Genomic DNA, 17,153 nt, shown 5'->3' on the forward strand with positions numbered 1-17,153 from the left:
TGGAGGGTATGCCCAAAGGACATAGGAGCCACCTGAAAGAGTGTCCAATGGCCAAACTATCATAAAATAAATATTGGGTAAAAATTAAAATAAGCATCAGATTATAAGTCAAGGTATAAAATAAATGTCTATACAGATGTAAATAAATGATTTAAGAAGTAAATGATTTAAGAAGTAAACAAATGGAGACAATAGACAAATCTGTGCAGAAGAATTCCAAATAATTTATGTAGATACTGTGCTCTCAAGGAAGTGGACTTTAACTCCCCACCCCTTGAACGTCACTTAGTGATTTGCTTTCAAAGAGTAGAGTATGGAAAGCAGGGGAAAAGAGTAACTTTACAGTGGAGGATATGACAAACACTACCTCAGCCAGATGATGAAGGTTAACCTGAAGATAGCATGTACTCTTGATATTATTTGGTGAGAATGGCACTTTAACTTCTGTGGTCTTTTCCTCAAAAGCCCATGCTTCAAAATCTTGTAAGTTCCTTCTCTTTCTGACAATTCGAACAGTATTTTTTTAATGTTTGTGTAGCAACACCATCTTGTTCAGCAGTTGACATTGTCAGCTTTTTTAGATTTTAACCATTCTAGTAGGTATGTAGTGATACCCCACTGTTGTTTTAATTTGCAATTCTCTAATAACAAATGATATTGAGCTTCTTTTCATATGCTTATATGCCATCTATATACTTTGATGAACTGTCAAGATCTTTCGGCCACTTTTAGTTTGTTATTTTAATAGTTTTTGTACATTTTAGATACAAATCCTTCATCTGATATGTGATTTGTAAATAATTTCTCCCAGTTGGTAACTTTTCTTTCTCTTGTCAGTGTCTGGCAGATAAAAAGGTTTAATTTAAATACAGTTAAACTTATTTTTTTCTGTATTCTTATTTCTATATTGTTTTTGTTGTACCTAAAACTCATCACCAACCTGAACATCACAAAGATTTTCTCCTATATTTTCTCCTAGAAATTTTATAGCTTTGCATTTTATCAATACATTTATGTGTATGATCCATTTTGAGTGAGTTATTGTGGAAGATGTAACCTTTGTATCTAGTTTTATTTATTTATGATTAAATATCATATTAGCTGTAGGGTTTTTGTAGATGTACTTTATCAGGTTGAGGAAATTTTTTCTGTAGTTTATTCAGAGTTAGTTTTTGTAGAGCTTTGCCATGAATTCCCATATTATTTTGAAATAAATCTAAGATATTATATTATTGAATCTATACAAAGTAATAACTTTAACAGTCATAACCATAACATAACCCATTATCATACCTAAAATTAACAATAATTTCTTAGTATCATCAAATATACAGGCAATTTTCAAATTTCAAATTGTCTTATAAATATCATGTTTTTGACAGTTTGTTTAAATTAGGATCTGAATGAATCCTCACATTGTGATTACATGATATACCTTTTAAGCCTCTTAATTTCTGATTTTTCCCTAATAATTCTTCCAATTTCCTTTAAAATTTAAGAAACCAATTTATTTGTCCTATAGATCTTTCACTTTCTGAATTTTGTTAATTTTATCCCCATGGCAACATTTAGGTTTTAATCAGTTCCGTATTTCATGTAAATTGTACTAGATCTCAAAACGATCAGATTCAGATTAATTTTTTTGAAGATTATTTTAAGAGGTGTTTGTGTTTGCAACCAGAAGGCAAATAATCTGTCTTTTTGAATTGTTAGCAGATCAATGACTAGACCCATTCATTCATTAAGAGTTGCAATATGGTGATTTTCTAATTCTATCATTCCTTCTTTATTCCATAACTTGAATACTACTCTAAAGATAAAATTTCCTTCACCCATATTATTGTCACCCACAGAAATAAGTCAGACCTCTAACCCCAAAATTTGTTTAGATGACAAGACTGATGATGCCACAGATATACTTAGAGGGTATGAAAGGTTATTTCTCACATAAGGCTTTCTGGGGAGAACATAGTATGTTATGCTCCCAAGAAGAACTAAGCATTGATTGATGGGCAGAAAAGGAGTTTGGCTTGGGGTTTTATTGTAGTTAGAGGGTGGGGCTGGTATGTGGGTTTTTGCACATGGACAGAGGTTTGTGTGGTTTGAACGTCTCACTGGCACAAAAGGAGGGAGCCCCCATGGTTTTTTTAATCAACTTACCCAGATATGGTACCGAAAGGAAAGGGAGGGGTAGGGATTAAAAGATGTGTGGGGTTACATGATATTCTGGGGAGGGTTTTTTTCTACTCTGGTCATGTTTACATGTAAAGGTTTCTTCAAAGAGTCTCGCATCAGTATTATCATGGTTAGGGCCTCCTCCATGGCAAACGTTGATTTAAAATTTTATTTATTTGTTTGTTTATTATTGAATACAGTAGAATTTTTTTAGAGCAGTTTAAGATTCACAGAAAAACTGAGTAGAAGGTACAGAGATTTCCAGTATATCCCCTTCCCCCACATTTGCATAACCTCTCTCATTGTCAACATACCCTGCCAAAGTGTGGCACACTAGTTAGAATTGATAAACCTACATTGATACATCATTATCACTCAGAGTCCATAATTTACATTAGGGTCTACTCTTAGTGTTGTACATTCTATAGGTTTGGACAATGGCATTTATTCCCCATTAGAATATCAAACAGAACAGTTTCATTGCTCTTAAAATTCTCTGCTCTCTTGACTTTTCATACTTCCCTCCCCTCTAATCCCTGGCAGCCACTGATCTTTTTACTGTCTCCATAGTTTTGCTTTTTCTATAATGTCATATAGTTGGAATCATACAGTATATAAGCTTTTCAGATTGACTTCTTTCACTTAGTAATATGCATTTAATTTTCCTCCATGTCTTCTCAAGGCTGAATAGATCATTTATTTTTAGCGCTGGATAATATTCCATTGTCTAGATATATCACATTTATGTATCCATTAGCCTACTAAGGGACATGTAGTTTGCTTCCAAGTTTTGGCAATTATGAATAAACCTGCTATAAATATCCAGGTGTGTTGACATGTTTTCAATTCCTTGGGTTAAATACCAGAGAGAATGATTGCTAGATCATGTGGTAAGAGTATGTTCAGTTTTATAAGAAACTCCCTAACTGCCTTCCAAAGTGAGTACCAGTTTAAATTTCCATCAGCAATGAATGAGAGTTCCTGTTGCTCCCAATCTTCATGAGCATTTTCTGTTGTCAGTTTTCTGGCATTGTAGCCATTTTGATAGGTGTGTAGTGGCATCTCGTTGTTTTAATTTGCATTTCCCTTTTGACATATGATGTAGAGCATCTTTTCGTATGGTTGTCATCTGTATATCTTATTTGGGGAGGTGTCTGTCAAGGCCTTTGGCTCATTATTTAATCAGGTTGTTCATTTTCTTATTGTTGAGTTTTTAATACTGTATACTTTGGATAACAGTCCTTTATCAGCTATGTCTTTGCAAATATTTTATCCAGTCTGTGCATTCACTTTTCATTCTCTTGACATTGTCTTCGGCAGGGCATAGATTTTTAATTTTAACTAAGTGCAACTTAATCAATTATTTATTTTATGGATTGTTTACTGGAGGGTTATACTAAAGAAGTCATTAAAAAACTAAGGTCATCTTGATTTATTTTCTAGGGGTTTCATAATTTGGGGTTTTACATTTAGGTATATAATCAATTTGAGTTCATTTTTATGAGAGGTTTAAGGTCTGTGTCAGACCCTTTTTTTTGCATATGGATATCCAGTTTTTTCAGCACCATTTATTGAAAAAAAGAAAAAGAAAAACTATTTTTGCTCCATTGTATTGCCTTTGATCCTTTGTCAAAGATCAGTTGACTATACTTATGGGGGTCTATTTCTTGGCTCTCTATTCTGTTCCACTGATCTATTTTTCTATTCTCTCACCAGTACTACATGGTCTTGAATATTGTAGCTTTATAGTAAGTCTTGAAGTTGGGTAGTGTCAGTACACCAACTTTGTTTTTCTCTTTGAAAATTATGTTGATTATTCTGGAGCTTTTGTCTTTCCATATAAACTTTAGAATTCATTTGTTGATATCCACAAAATAACTTGCTTGGATTTGGGTTGGGCTTGCATTGAATGTATAGATTAAGTTGGGAAGAAATGACATCTTTACAATATTGAGTCTTCCTATCCATGAACATGGAATATCTCTCCATTTATTTTGTTCTTTGATTTCATTTATAAGAGTTTTGTTGTTTTCCTCATATAGTTCTTGCACGTATTTTGTTAGATTTACACCTATTTTAATTTTTTTGTGATAATGTAAATGGTATTGTGTTCTTAATTTCAAATTTCACTTGTTCATTGCTCGTATATAGGAAAGTGTCTTAGTCCATAGAACTGCTGTAACAAGATACCACAGAGTTGGTGGCTTATAAAAAACAGAAATTCATTTATCATAGCTCTGGATACTGGAAGTCTAACATCAGGGTGCAAGCATGGTCGTGTGAGGGACCTCTTCTGGGTTGCAAAGTTCTTGTTGTAGCCTTACATGGCAGAAGAGACAAGCAAGCTCTCTGGAGCCTCAGTTTCAAGGCACTAATCCCACTGATGAAGGCTCTGTTCTTATGACCTAATCACCTCCAAAAGGCCCCACCTCCTAATACCTTAGGGGTTAGAATTTGAATTTGTGAGTTTTGGGAGAACACCAACATTCAGACAATAGCTGAAAGTGATTAACTTTTGTATATTACCCTTGTATTCTGTAACCTTGCTATAATTGCTTATTAGTTTCAGGATTTTTTTTTTTTTTTTTTTTTTTTTTTTTTTTTTTGCAGTATGTGGGCCTCTCACTGTTGTGGCCTCTCCCGTTGCAGAGCACAGGCTCCGGACGCGCAGGCTCAGCAGCCATGGCTCATGGGCCCAGCCGCTCTACGGCATGTGGGATCTTCCTGGACCGGGGCACGAACCCATGTCCCCTGCATCGGCAGGCGGACTCTCAACCACTGCGCCACCAGGGAAGCCCAGTTTCAGGATTTTTTGTCAATTCTTTAGAATTTTCTACATAAAGAATCATGTCACCTCTAAAGACAGTATTATTTCTTCTTTCCCAATTTGTATACCTTTTGTTTTTTCTTCTTGTCTTATTGTATTAGCTGGGACTTCCAGTATGATGTTGAAAAGAAGTGGTGAGAGGAGACATTCTTGCCTTTTTCCTGATATTAGTGGGAAAGAAAAAAAGAGTTTCTCACCATTGTGTTCTGAAAGCAAATATTGCCATGATTTCTATTCTTTTATGTTTGTTAAGGTTTGTTTTGTGGCCCAGAATGTGTTATGTCTTGGTGAATATTCCATTGAGCTTGAGAAGAACAAGCTATTGCTGTTGGATGAAGTAGCCTACAGATGTCAGTTAGATCCAGTTGATTGATGGTACTGTTGAGTTCAACTATGGCCTTACTGATTTTCTTCCTGATGGATCTCTCCTTTTCTGATAGAGAGGTGCTGAAGTCTCCAAATGTAATAGTGGATTCATTTATTTCTCCTTGTAGTTCAATCAGTGTTTGCCTCCTATATTTAGATTCTCTGTTTTTAAGTGCATATATGTTAAAGATTATTTACATCATCTTGGGGAATTGATCCCTTTATCATTATGCAATGCCTCTCTTTATCCCTGAAATTTTCCTTGCTCTGAAGTCTGCTCTGTCTCCCATTAATATAGCTACTTCTGCTTTCTTTTGATTAGTGCCATCATGGTATATCTTTATCTATTTAATTTTACTCTGTATGTATCTTTATATTTAAAGTGGGTTTCTTGTAGACATCATATAATTGGGTCTTATTTTTTACCCATTCTAATGGTCACTTTGATTTCAGTGGTTTATTTAGACCATTGAAGTTAAATGTGATTATTTCCATATTTGGGTTAATATCTACCATAATTGTTACTTTTCTCTATTTGTTGATCTTGTTCTTTGTTCCTATTTTTGTCTTACACTCTTTTTCTGCTTTCTGTGGTTTTAACTGAGCATTTTATATTAATCCATTTTTCCCCTTTCTTAATATATCATTTGTAGTTTTTTGTTTTTTACTTACTTTAGAAGATTGTCTTTTCACTCTTTTGATTATTTCCTTTACTGTGCAGAAGCTTTTTAGCTTGATGCAATCCCACTTGTCTATTTTTGCCTTTATCGCCTGTGTATTTGGGGTTATGTTCAAGAAAATCATTGCCCAGACCAATGTCAAAAAGCTTTTCCCCCTATGTTTTCTTTTATTCGTTTTATGGTTTCAGGTCTTAAGTTTAAGTCTTTAATCCATTTGAGTTGATTTTTGTGTATGATGTGAGATTATGGTCCAGTTTCACAATTCTCCATGTGGTTATCCAGTTTTCCCAGCACCATTTATTGAACAGACTATCCTTTGCCCAAGAATACAATTGTGTATTCTTGCCCCATCTAGTCAAAGATCAGTTGCCCATAAATGAGTGGGTTTATTTTTGGGCTCTAAATTCTGTTCCGTTGGTCTATATGGGGGTTTTGTTGCTTTTTTTTTTTTTTTTTTTTTTGACAGAGACATATTGTTTTGGTTACTGCAGCTTTATATTTTAAAATCAGGAAATGTGATGCCTTCTGTTTTGCTCTTCTTGGTCAAGATTGCTTTGGCTATTTGTGGTCTTCTGTAGTTACATATGAATTTTAGGATTGTTTTTTCTATTTATGTAAAAAATGCCATTGTGACTTTGATGGGGATTGCATAAGAATATGTAGATTGCTTTGAGTAGTATGGCATCTTAACAATATTAATTCTTCTAATCCACGAACATGGGATATTTTTCTTTCCTTTTTTATCTTCTTTAATTTCTTTCATCTATGTTTTATACTTTTCAGTGTACAGATATTTCACCTCCTTGGATAAATTTATTCCTATTTTGTTGTTTTGATGCTGTTGTAAATGGTCTGTTACCAAGGACACCTATCAGTTTAGTTTTCATCATGGCTTCTGCTGGGTCCTTGGGTGAGTGTCTGGGTAGGCATGACTGCCTCTGAACCATAGTAGAATAGGGCTGGAGCCAGGTCATGGGGCTGCTTAGGGACCACAGTCTGTCTGAGGTCAGCAGGGCTGTTATTGGGGGTGCCTAAGGGTATGGCTTCTGTCAGGTCCCTTGGTCTGGTCCTTGGCTGGGCAAGACTGCCTTAGGACAGTGGTAGAATAGAGCTGGAGCCAGGGACTGCTGGCTGGAGCCATGGGACTGCTTCGGGGATCACATTTGAATCCAAGGTGGGCAGGCTTGTTACCAGGGCCTGGTTCCTCCCATGTCCCTTGGTGGAAGGAGCTGGTGGCAGGACCATGGACAAGTTGTACTGGATCTGAGACTGCAGAGTGGATGGAGTTGCTTCTGGTCTGCAGCTGGAAACATGGTTGGTGAGCCTACCACTGTCGCACAGGCCTGCCTTCTCAAAGAAGCCCTCCTCAGTCTTGGGTTCTACTGGGGTTTTACAACCTCCTACCTGGATCCCAAAGCTCCCACACAGGGACTTTTGTCCATGGGTGACTGTTGAGTATTTCTTTCTGTGGGACGATGTGGACTGGGGATCTCCTCTTCCACCATCTTGCTCACCTCACTCAGTTCTTTCCCTCTTGATTTGCAATGCCTTTACCGCTTATGCCAATAATACTTAGTCCATTTGGGCTGCTATAACAAAATACCATAGACTGGATGGCTTATAAACAACCAATGTTTATTTCTCATAGTTCTGGAGACTGGGAAGTCCAAGATCAAGGTGCCAGCAGATTTGATGTCTGGTGAGAGCTTGCTTCCTTGTTCAAAGACAGCCATCTTCTCTCTGTGTCCTCATATAACAGAAGAGGCAAGGGAGTTCTCTGGGGTTTATTATAAAGGCAATAATGCCTTTTATGAGGGCTCTACCCTCATGATTTAATCAACTCCCAAAGGCCCCACTGCCTTATACCATCACGTTGGGCATTAGGTTTCAGGATATGAATTTGGGGGATGGGGTGGACACAAACCTTCAGTCTATAGCAACCACACTGAGTTAATTATTCTAATTTTATAATAGTTTTTAAAAGCCTATCAAGCTCGTTCTTTCTCTTCAAAGAATATTTTTTAACACATTGAACATCCACAGAATTTGCAAATAAATTTATGAAGCCCACAAAATATTCTCCTGGGATTTTGATTGAGATTGGCATTGACATTGTATCTAGAGATTTTTGTTATTATTTACATCCCAATCTATAAATATGGTATAACACTCAATTTATTTAGGTTTATCTTAATATCTCTCAATAAAGTTTTTTCTAATTTTATCCATAAAAGCCTTACATAGCCTTTAGGAGGTTTATTCCTAGGTATTAAAATTTACTGTAGCATCAAAATATCTATCTCTTAAAATTTTCATTTTCCAGTGAGTTTTGCTGGGATATAGAAAACAACTGATTTTTAGATACTGATTTTAAATCAAGCAATCTTGATAAACACTTATTAATTCTAGTATTTACCTCTAGATTCTTTTATAGTTCCTATGTAAGCAATTATCAATTGCTAATAATGACAGTTTTACTTATTTCTTTTATCAATCCTTACCATTTTATTTTTCCTGCTTTATTCTGTTGGCTAAGGACTAGCAGTAAAATGCAGAATAGAAAAGGTGATTATTTGGACTTTATAGAACTATATCTAAAATAGAGAAAGGTTTGTTTTTTGTGGAGAAATCATGTATCATCTGTAGTCACAAGAAAAAAAACATATATATATATTTTTTCTGCTTGGCAAACCTAGCTTCATGTGACAGCTGCTACTGTCTGACCAGTGATAATAAAATCTGTTGTATATCCCTTCTCCTGCCATCTATTTTTGTGCTCCTTTGGATATGTTAGGGAAGGAGAAAAAGCAGCTTTGCAGGAGGACATATGTTCACTAAACTGTGGCCAATCAATTTGGATAATCTCTAGTGTGAATTTTCACCCTAGGCAGACAAGTTTTTCACCACAAACCAAGCTCTGCTTTCTGTAGAAATAAACCAGTATTCTCAGAGTTTACAGAAGTCTAGTATACATTTCTAACTTTTAAGCAGCAAAAGATTAGTTTAATATGGGCAATACTGCATGTAAGTAATATTAAATGTTATGATTAGGTTATTTATTGGCTACTTATATATGTGTGTGTGTGTGTGTGTGTATACACACACACACACACACACACACAGGCAATAGCCTAACAATCAACTGGTTAAAAAGCATACAAAATGTGTTCAACGACTAAGCAGTTTTTTTTCCCGAATGACAAAACATAGTTTTGTTTTTCCTGACTAAAATTTAAAAAGATTTTTTTTTTAAGTATGGTAAATCTGTTCAGATGAAGTAGCTGGGAAGAAGCATTGTTAAGTTTTGAAGAAGACATGGGGAATAAAGCTTATGTTTTCAAATTGTTTTCTTCTTTTTGCCCTCCCCTCTTGACTATTCCTTGTTTACCCTAATGGCTCCCCTCCTTCTGCGATGAGGGAACCTTCATGTGGGAACATGTTTACTATTGCAGTGATGGTAAATTACCTGCATAAGAAAGTTTGCCACCCCCTCCTGTATCCATATCAGATACAAATTAATCATGATAGCCTTTCCTAATGAACAGTGATACAGCTGAAGATTATTTTTCAGCATGGAACTCCAGGTGGTCAATCAATTGAATCTGCATTGGATATGGAATGTATGTATGATGGCATAAAACAACATAACTCTTGGAGTTGAGATACCTTTTTGGCCATAAGGTAAGAACTTGCTGTTTCTTCCATATAGGTCTGACCTGTTGCCTCTAGGACATTATGCCTAAAAAATACAAACTATTAATTTTTAACCACTAGAATCCTGAGGTCAGTAAATTCAAATTATACTAATGAGCATATATACCCAACTGCATTACATATGTTTTGGAAAAAGGTGAAATACAGAAGCTTTCTAAATTTTTAGGGAAACTAATGTAATTTCGGTGTATATTAGTTTTTATCACAATGCTTTTATATATTGTTAACAATTCTCAGTGAAAGATTTCCAGGGGATATTAGGATAATAAGTGAACAGAATTTTCTATGTGTTCATCTTCTGTGCAGCTGGAAGCAGGTGTCTCACTTTCTGATTCAGCGCTAAGTGGGGCAGGAGGAGGGACTGGAAAAAACTTTAGTCCTCGGGCTTCAAAGAAATTTCTAATGGCTGCAATGAGTAATAGAGAAAACCATAATTATTTCTGAATACTTTGCCTTTAAGATGATGTTTTGGTAAATAATTAGCCTGTAATGGCCTTGATAATTTCTGACATCTGTTACCTCAAATCTGCTGATTTTACTTTTTAAAATAGCAAAGAGTATTCTTGAAACGTTGCAAAATTGAATGCAGAGATACTTCAAGTACTGATTTGGAAAGAGACTTGATATATCTTTCCCAGTATTTTATTTCTAAATTTATTTTACTTATTTATTTTTGGCTGTGTTGAGTCTTCGTTGCTGTGTGCGGGCTTTCTCTAGTTGTGGCAAGCAGGGGCTACTCTTCCTTGCGGTGCACAGGCTTCTCATTGTGGTGGCTTCTCTTGTTGTGGAGCACGGGCTCTAGGCGTACAGATTCTTAACCACTGTGCCACCAGAGAAACCCTCTTTCCCAGTATTTTAAAATGCAATGATCTACCATAATCAGAAAAAGGAACCAAACTGCAATATGCAGAGGATAGCAATTGTGTATAAAATATCTTCATTGTATTTCATATTTAAGAGAGAATATATAACATGGTGCCTGCCAAAGATTGTGGGAAGAAAAATTATCACATCAGAGAGTTCTCTATTGTAAGAACTTAGCTACTAAGTTAACTAATCATTGAAACCCATGCTTCTCATCTATAGGAAAGAAACGTGAATTTTTATTTATTTATTTATTTATTTATTTATTTATTTATTTATTTATGGTTGCATTGGGTCTCCGTTGCTGTGTACAGGCTTTCTCCAGTTGCAGCAAGCGGGGGCTACTCGTCGTTGTGGTGTGTGGGCTTCTCATTGCGGTGGTTTCTCTTGTTGCCGAGCACAGGCTCTAGGTGCACGGACTTCAGTAGTTGTGGCATGCAGGTTCTAGAGTGCAGGCTCAGTAGTTGTGGCACACTGGCTTAGTTGCTCCACAGCATGTGGGATTTTCCCGGACCGGGGTACCAACCCATGTCCCCTGCATTACCAGGCAGATTCTTAACCACTGTGCCACCAGTGGTTAAGAATTTTTTTTATTTTTAAATTGAGAGTCTTCATGGGAAATATCATGAATTTTAGAGACTGGTTAACTAAAATTCTGAAACCAAGCTTTTTCAAAAGATTGGCTGCTATGCATTTTAATTGTGAATGAGTTTACTGCACACAACACTGGTTTAGTACTAACTTGATGCATTTTATATTTATCATTTAGTGCACATATCTTGAAATAACTAAATGGAATGACTGTCATGTCTTGAGAATGTTGTTAGAAAACCTTTATAAATCATAGCTTTGGAATACTCTTAGTTTATATCATATACCCATCAAAAATCATAAAGCAAAATACAGTACCAGTTGAATTAGATATGCAATTTACACTAGTTAATGTTTTCAAAGCATTCTTTTTTGCTCCTTTGGGGTTGAACTTGTACTGATAAATTAAGGTTGTTCTGAATCAAATATATAAGAATAGATTACCCTAAAACCAATAACTTTTAAAACATTATAATTGCCCACTACCAATGCATTCTAAATACAAAAAGGCAATTTTAGGAATGTTTGGAATGCTAAATGAATTGCATCAATCAGATACATCAGGTTTTATGGAAAGCTTTCAATAAATGGCAATGTTGCAATGGCATAAATAGGGTGCAAAAGAAGTATAATGCGTCCACTACATATATTTTTATTTGGAGGGTTTTTGTTTGGCAAGAATAATGACCACTATTTAGTTAAATTAATTTAGAAACAATATTTAAGACTCTTAAATTAACCGTGTATGTGTTTTTCAAGATTTTTTTGCTCCCAGACTCATAAAAGTATTCTTATCCACTGTTTTGTGACATTTGTTATTTCTTTTTAAAAAATGCTTCATTTATTTTTGAATATACTTAATTAATTTATTTGGCTGCACCAGGTCTTATTGAAATATAAATAAATCAAAATATAAATCAAATCAAAATAAAATAATTTATAAATTTATAAATAAATAAGATGGAACCTCAACTTATAAAAATAAATCAAAAGATGGGGTTCCCATCTTTTAATGAATTGGGTAAGAAATTAAACTTAACAGCTGAAGGTTAATATCTTCTCTCTGATAATATAAATAAAGACCACTATACTTTGGAAGTGGCTGAAACTAGAGCAGTGGTCCCCAACCTTTCTGGCACCAGGGACTGGTTTTGTGGAACACAATTTTTCCACCGACCAGGGTTGGGGGCGTGGGAATGGTTCAGGCAGTAATATGAGCGATGGGGAGCGGTAGATGAAGCTTCGCTCGCTCACCTCCTGCTGTGCGGCCTGGTTCCTAACAGGCTGCGGACTGGTACCTGTCCGAGGCCCAGGGATTGGGGACCCCTGAACTAGAGGTTTTAGGTTCTAAATCAGTGTTAGAAGCAGTAGAACTGGAAATAGTTCAAGCATACCACAAATGGAAAACTTGACTGTAAATAAAAGATTTTGCTAGTGATAAAAAATTAAACCATAAAATAGTAAGAGAGCAAATGTACATATTTCCTAAAAATATCTTCAAATGTTAAGTTTACACATAAAAAATAATAGTAAAGATATTGGGAATGCCATTTAACTTGACTGTATTATTTTCATTATTGGCATCACATCTTGTATTAATTTTCAAGGAAAAATTGTATTTAAACGTAAGCTTGGATTTTAATATCAACCCTTAATTTTTACTCTGGGAAAAGAGCTTAATCATCTGGCTTGTATTCTGTAATGTAAGCCTCCACAGTTCACCTGGTGGCAGATACCATGTGGAGGAATAGTCAAACATCCTCTGAAGTGGGTCCCCTGAAAATGTTTCAGTGTGGGTCACAAAATAGTAGGTAAGAAATCAAATGTCAGGACTTCCCTGGTGGTCCAGTGGCTAAGACTCCATGCTCCCAATGCAATGGGCCCAGATTCAATCCCTGGTCAGGGAACTAGATTCCACATGCTGCAACTAAAAGTTTGCATGCTGCGACTAAAGATCCCACATGCTGCAATAAGACCTGGTGCAGCCAAATAATTAATTAAATATATTTAAAAATAAATCAAAAGATGGGGTTCCATCTGGATGAACTTATAAAATCTTTCTTTACTAGTGATATTTACTACTTATTTGTGATATTGTCCATTTTCCCTTTTACTAAAGGACATTCCAGAACCGTCGCAACTTGTGTTTTCCTGATATAAACTGATTCTAGTGTAGCTATTCCTATAGAAGCCAACTCTTTTGTATTACAATTGCAAATTTTATTATTCTTTTATATTTTTAAAAATTGAAGTATAGTTGATATACAATATTAGTTTTAGGTGTGCAGCATAGTAAATCAGTATTTTTACAGATTATACTCCATTAAAAGTTACGACAATATAAAGGCTATAATTTCCTGTGCTATACAATCTACTCTTGTTCCTTATCTATTTTATACATAGTCGTTTGTATCTCTTAATCATTTACCTGTATCTTATTCCTCCCCTCTTCCCTCTCCCTATGGGTAAACACTAGTTTGTTTTCTATATCTGTGAGTCTGCTTCTGTTTTGCTATATACATTTCTTTTTCTTTTTTAGATTCTACATATACCTGATATCATATAGTATTTGTCTTTTCCTGTCTGACTTGTTTCATGAAGCATAATGTGCTCTAGGTTCATCTATGTTATTGCAAATGGCAGAATTTCATTTTCATAGCTGATTAATATTCCATTGTGTATATGTACATTTGAAAAATTACTTTTCTCTCCTTTATTTTGTTAATGAGGTATGTCACATTTATTTTTTTTTAGTTATTTCTGATATATACAATTTAAAGTAATAACTAGAATTATGACTTATAACATTATACAAGAACATATAAGACTTTTAGAAATTTCATGTAATGTCTGAAACATTTATATTAACATATTTCCATACAAATAACCCTAAGAAAGTTTAGTATTAGTTGTTCTGTTTGTTTGTTTGCTTGTTTATACTGCAGGTTCTTATTAGTCATCAATTTTATACACATCAGTGTATACATGTCAATACCTATCGCCCAATTCAGCACACCACCATCCCCACCCCAATGCGGTTTTCCCCCCTTGGTGTCCATACATCTGTTCTCTACATCTGTGTCTCAACTTCTGCCCTGCAGACCGGCTCATCTGTACCATTTTTCTAGGTTCCCCATACATGCATTAATATACGATGCTTGTTTTTCTCTTTCTGACTTACTTCACTCTGTATGACAGTCTCTAAATCCGTCCACGTCTCAACGAATGACTCAATTTCGTTCATTTTTATGGTTGAGTAATATTCCATTGTATATATATACCACAACTTCTTTATCCATTCCTCTGTTGATGGGCATTTAGGTTGCTTCCATGACCTGGCTATTGTAAATAGTGCTGCAGTGAACATTGGGGTGCATGTGTCTTTTTGAATTATGGTTTTCTCTGGGTATATGCCCAGTAGTGGGATTGCTGGATCATGTGGTAATTCTACTTTTAGTTTTCTAAGGAACCTCCATACTGTTCTCCATAGTGGCTGTATCAATTTACATTCCCACCAACAGTGCAAGAGGGTTCCCTTTTCTTCGCACCCTCTCCAGCATTTGTTGTTGGTAGATTTTCTGATGATGCCCATTCTAACTGGTGTGAGGTGATACCTCATAGTAGTTTTGATTTGCATTTCTCTAATAATTAGTGATGTTGAGCAGCTTTTCATGTGCTACTTCGCCATCTGTATATCTTCTTTGGAGAAATGTCTATTTAGGTCTTCTGCCCATTTTTGGATTCAGTCGTTTGTTTCTTTAATATTGAGCTGCATGAACTGTTTATATATTTTGGAGATTAATCCTATGTCCGTTGATTCGTTTGCAAGTATCTTCTCCCATTCTGAAGGTTGTCTTCCTGTCCTGTTTATGGTTTCCTTTGCTGTGCAAAAGCTTTGAAGTTTCATTTGGTCCCATTTGTTTGTTTTTATTTCCATTACTCTAGGAGGTGGATCAAAAAAGATCTTGCTATGATTTATGTAAAAGAGTGTTCTTCCTATGTTTTCCGCTAAGAGTTTTATAGTGTCTGGTCTTACATTTAGGTCTCATATCCATTTTGAGTTTATTTTTGTGTATGGTGTTAGGGAGTGTTCTAACTTCATTCTTTTACATGTAGCTGTCCAGTTTTCCCAGCACCAATTATTGAAGAGACTGTCTTTTCTCCATTGTATATCTTTGCCTCCTTTGTCATAGATTAGTTGACCATAGGTGTGTGGGTATATCTCTGGGCTTTCTATCTTGTTCCATTGATCTATGTTTCTGTTTTTGTGCCAGTACCATATTGTCTTCATTACTGTAAATTTGTAGTACAGTCTGAAGTCAGGGAGCCTGATTCCTCCAGCTCCGTTTTTTCCCCTCAAGACTGCTTTGGCTATTGGGGGGTCTTTTATGTCTCCATACAAATTTTAAGATGATTTGTTCTAGTTCTGTAAAAAATGCCACTGGTAATATGATAGGGATTGCAATGAATCTGCAGATTGTTTTGGGTACTATAGTCATTTTCACAATATTGATTCCTCCAATCCAAGAATATGGTATATCTCTCCATCTGTTGGTATCATCTTTAATTTCTCTCATCAGTGTCTTATAGTTTTCTGCATACAGGTCTTTTGTCTCCTAGGTAGGTTTATTCCTAGGTATTTTATTCTTTATGTTGCAATGGCAAATGGGAGTGTTTCCATAATTACTCTTTCAGATTTTTCATCATTAGTATATAGGAATGCAAGAGATTTCTGCACATTAATTTTGTATCCTGCAACTTTACTAAATTCCTTGATTGGCTCTAGTAGTTTTCTGTGGATTTTTTAGGATTCTCTATGTATAGTATCATGTCATCTGCAAACAGTGACAGGTTTACTTCTTCCTTTTCAATTTGTATTCTTTTTATTTCTTTTTCTTCTCTACTTGCTGTGGCTAGGACTTCCAAAACTATGTTGAATAATAGTGGTGAGAGTGGACATCCTTGTCTCGTTCGTGATCTTAGAGGAAATGCTTTCAGTTTTTCACCATTCAGAATGACGTTTGCTGTGGGTTTGTCATATATGGCCTTTATTATGCTGAGGTAGGTTCCCTCTATGCCCACTTTCTGGAGAGTTTTTCACATAAATGGGTGTTGAATTTTGTCAAAAGCTTGTTCTGCATCTATTGAGATGATCATATGGTTTTTATTCTTCAATTTGTTAATATGGTGTATCACATTGATTGATTTGCGTATATTGAGGAATCCTTGCATCCCTGGGATAAATCCCTCTTGATCGTGGTGTATGATCCTTTTAATGTGCTGTTGGATTCTGTTTGCTAGTATTTTGTTGAGGATTTTTGCATCTATATTCATCAGTGATATTGGTCTGTAATTTTCTTTTTTTGTAGTATCTTTGGTTTTGGTATCAGGGTGATGGTGGCCTCATAGAATGAGTTTGGGAGTATTCCTTCCTCTGCAGTTTTTTGGAAGAGTTTGAGAAGGATGGGTGTTAGCTCTTCTCTAAATGTTTGACAGAATTCACCTGTGAAGCCATCTGGCCCTAGACCTTTGTTTCTTGGAAGATTTTTAATCACAGTTTCAATTTCATAACTTGTGATTGGTCTGTTCATATTTTCTGTTTCTTCCTGATTTAGTCTTGGAGGGTTATACCTTTCTAAGAATTTGTCCATTTCTTCCAGGTTGTCCATTTTATTTGCATAGAGTTGCTTGTAGTAGTCTCTTAGGATGCTCTATATTTCTGCAGTGTCTGTTGTAACTTCTCCTTTTTTATTTCTAATTTTATTGATTTCAGTCATCTCCCTCTTTTTCTTAATCAGTCTGGATAATGGTTTATCAATTTTGTTTATTTTCTCAAAGAACCAGCTGTTAGTTTCATTGATCCTTGCTATTGTTTTCTTTGTCTCTATTTCATTTATTTCTACTCTGATCTTTATGATTTCTTTCCTTCTACTAAC

The sequence above is a fragment of the Globicephala melas genome, chromosome X (genome assembly GCF_963455315.2).
Source record: "Globicephala melas chromosome X, mGloMel1.2, whole genome shotgun sequence".
NCBI classification, from domain to species: Eukaryota; Metazoa; Chordata; class Mammalia; order Artiodactyla; family Delphinidae; genus Globicephala; species Globicephala melas.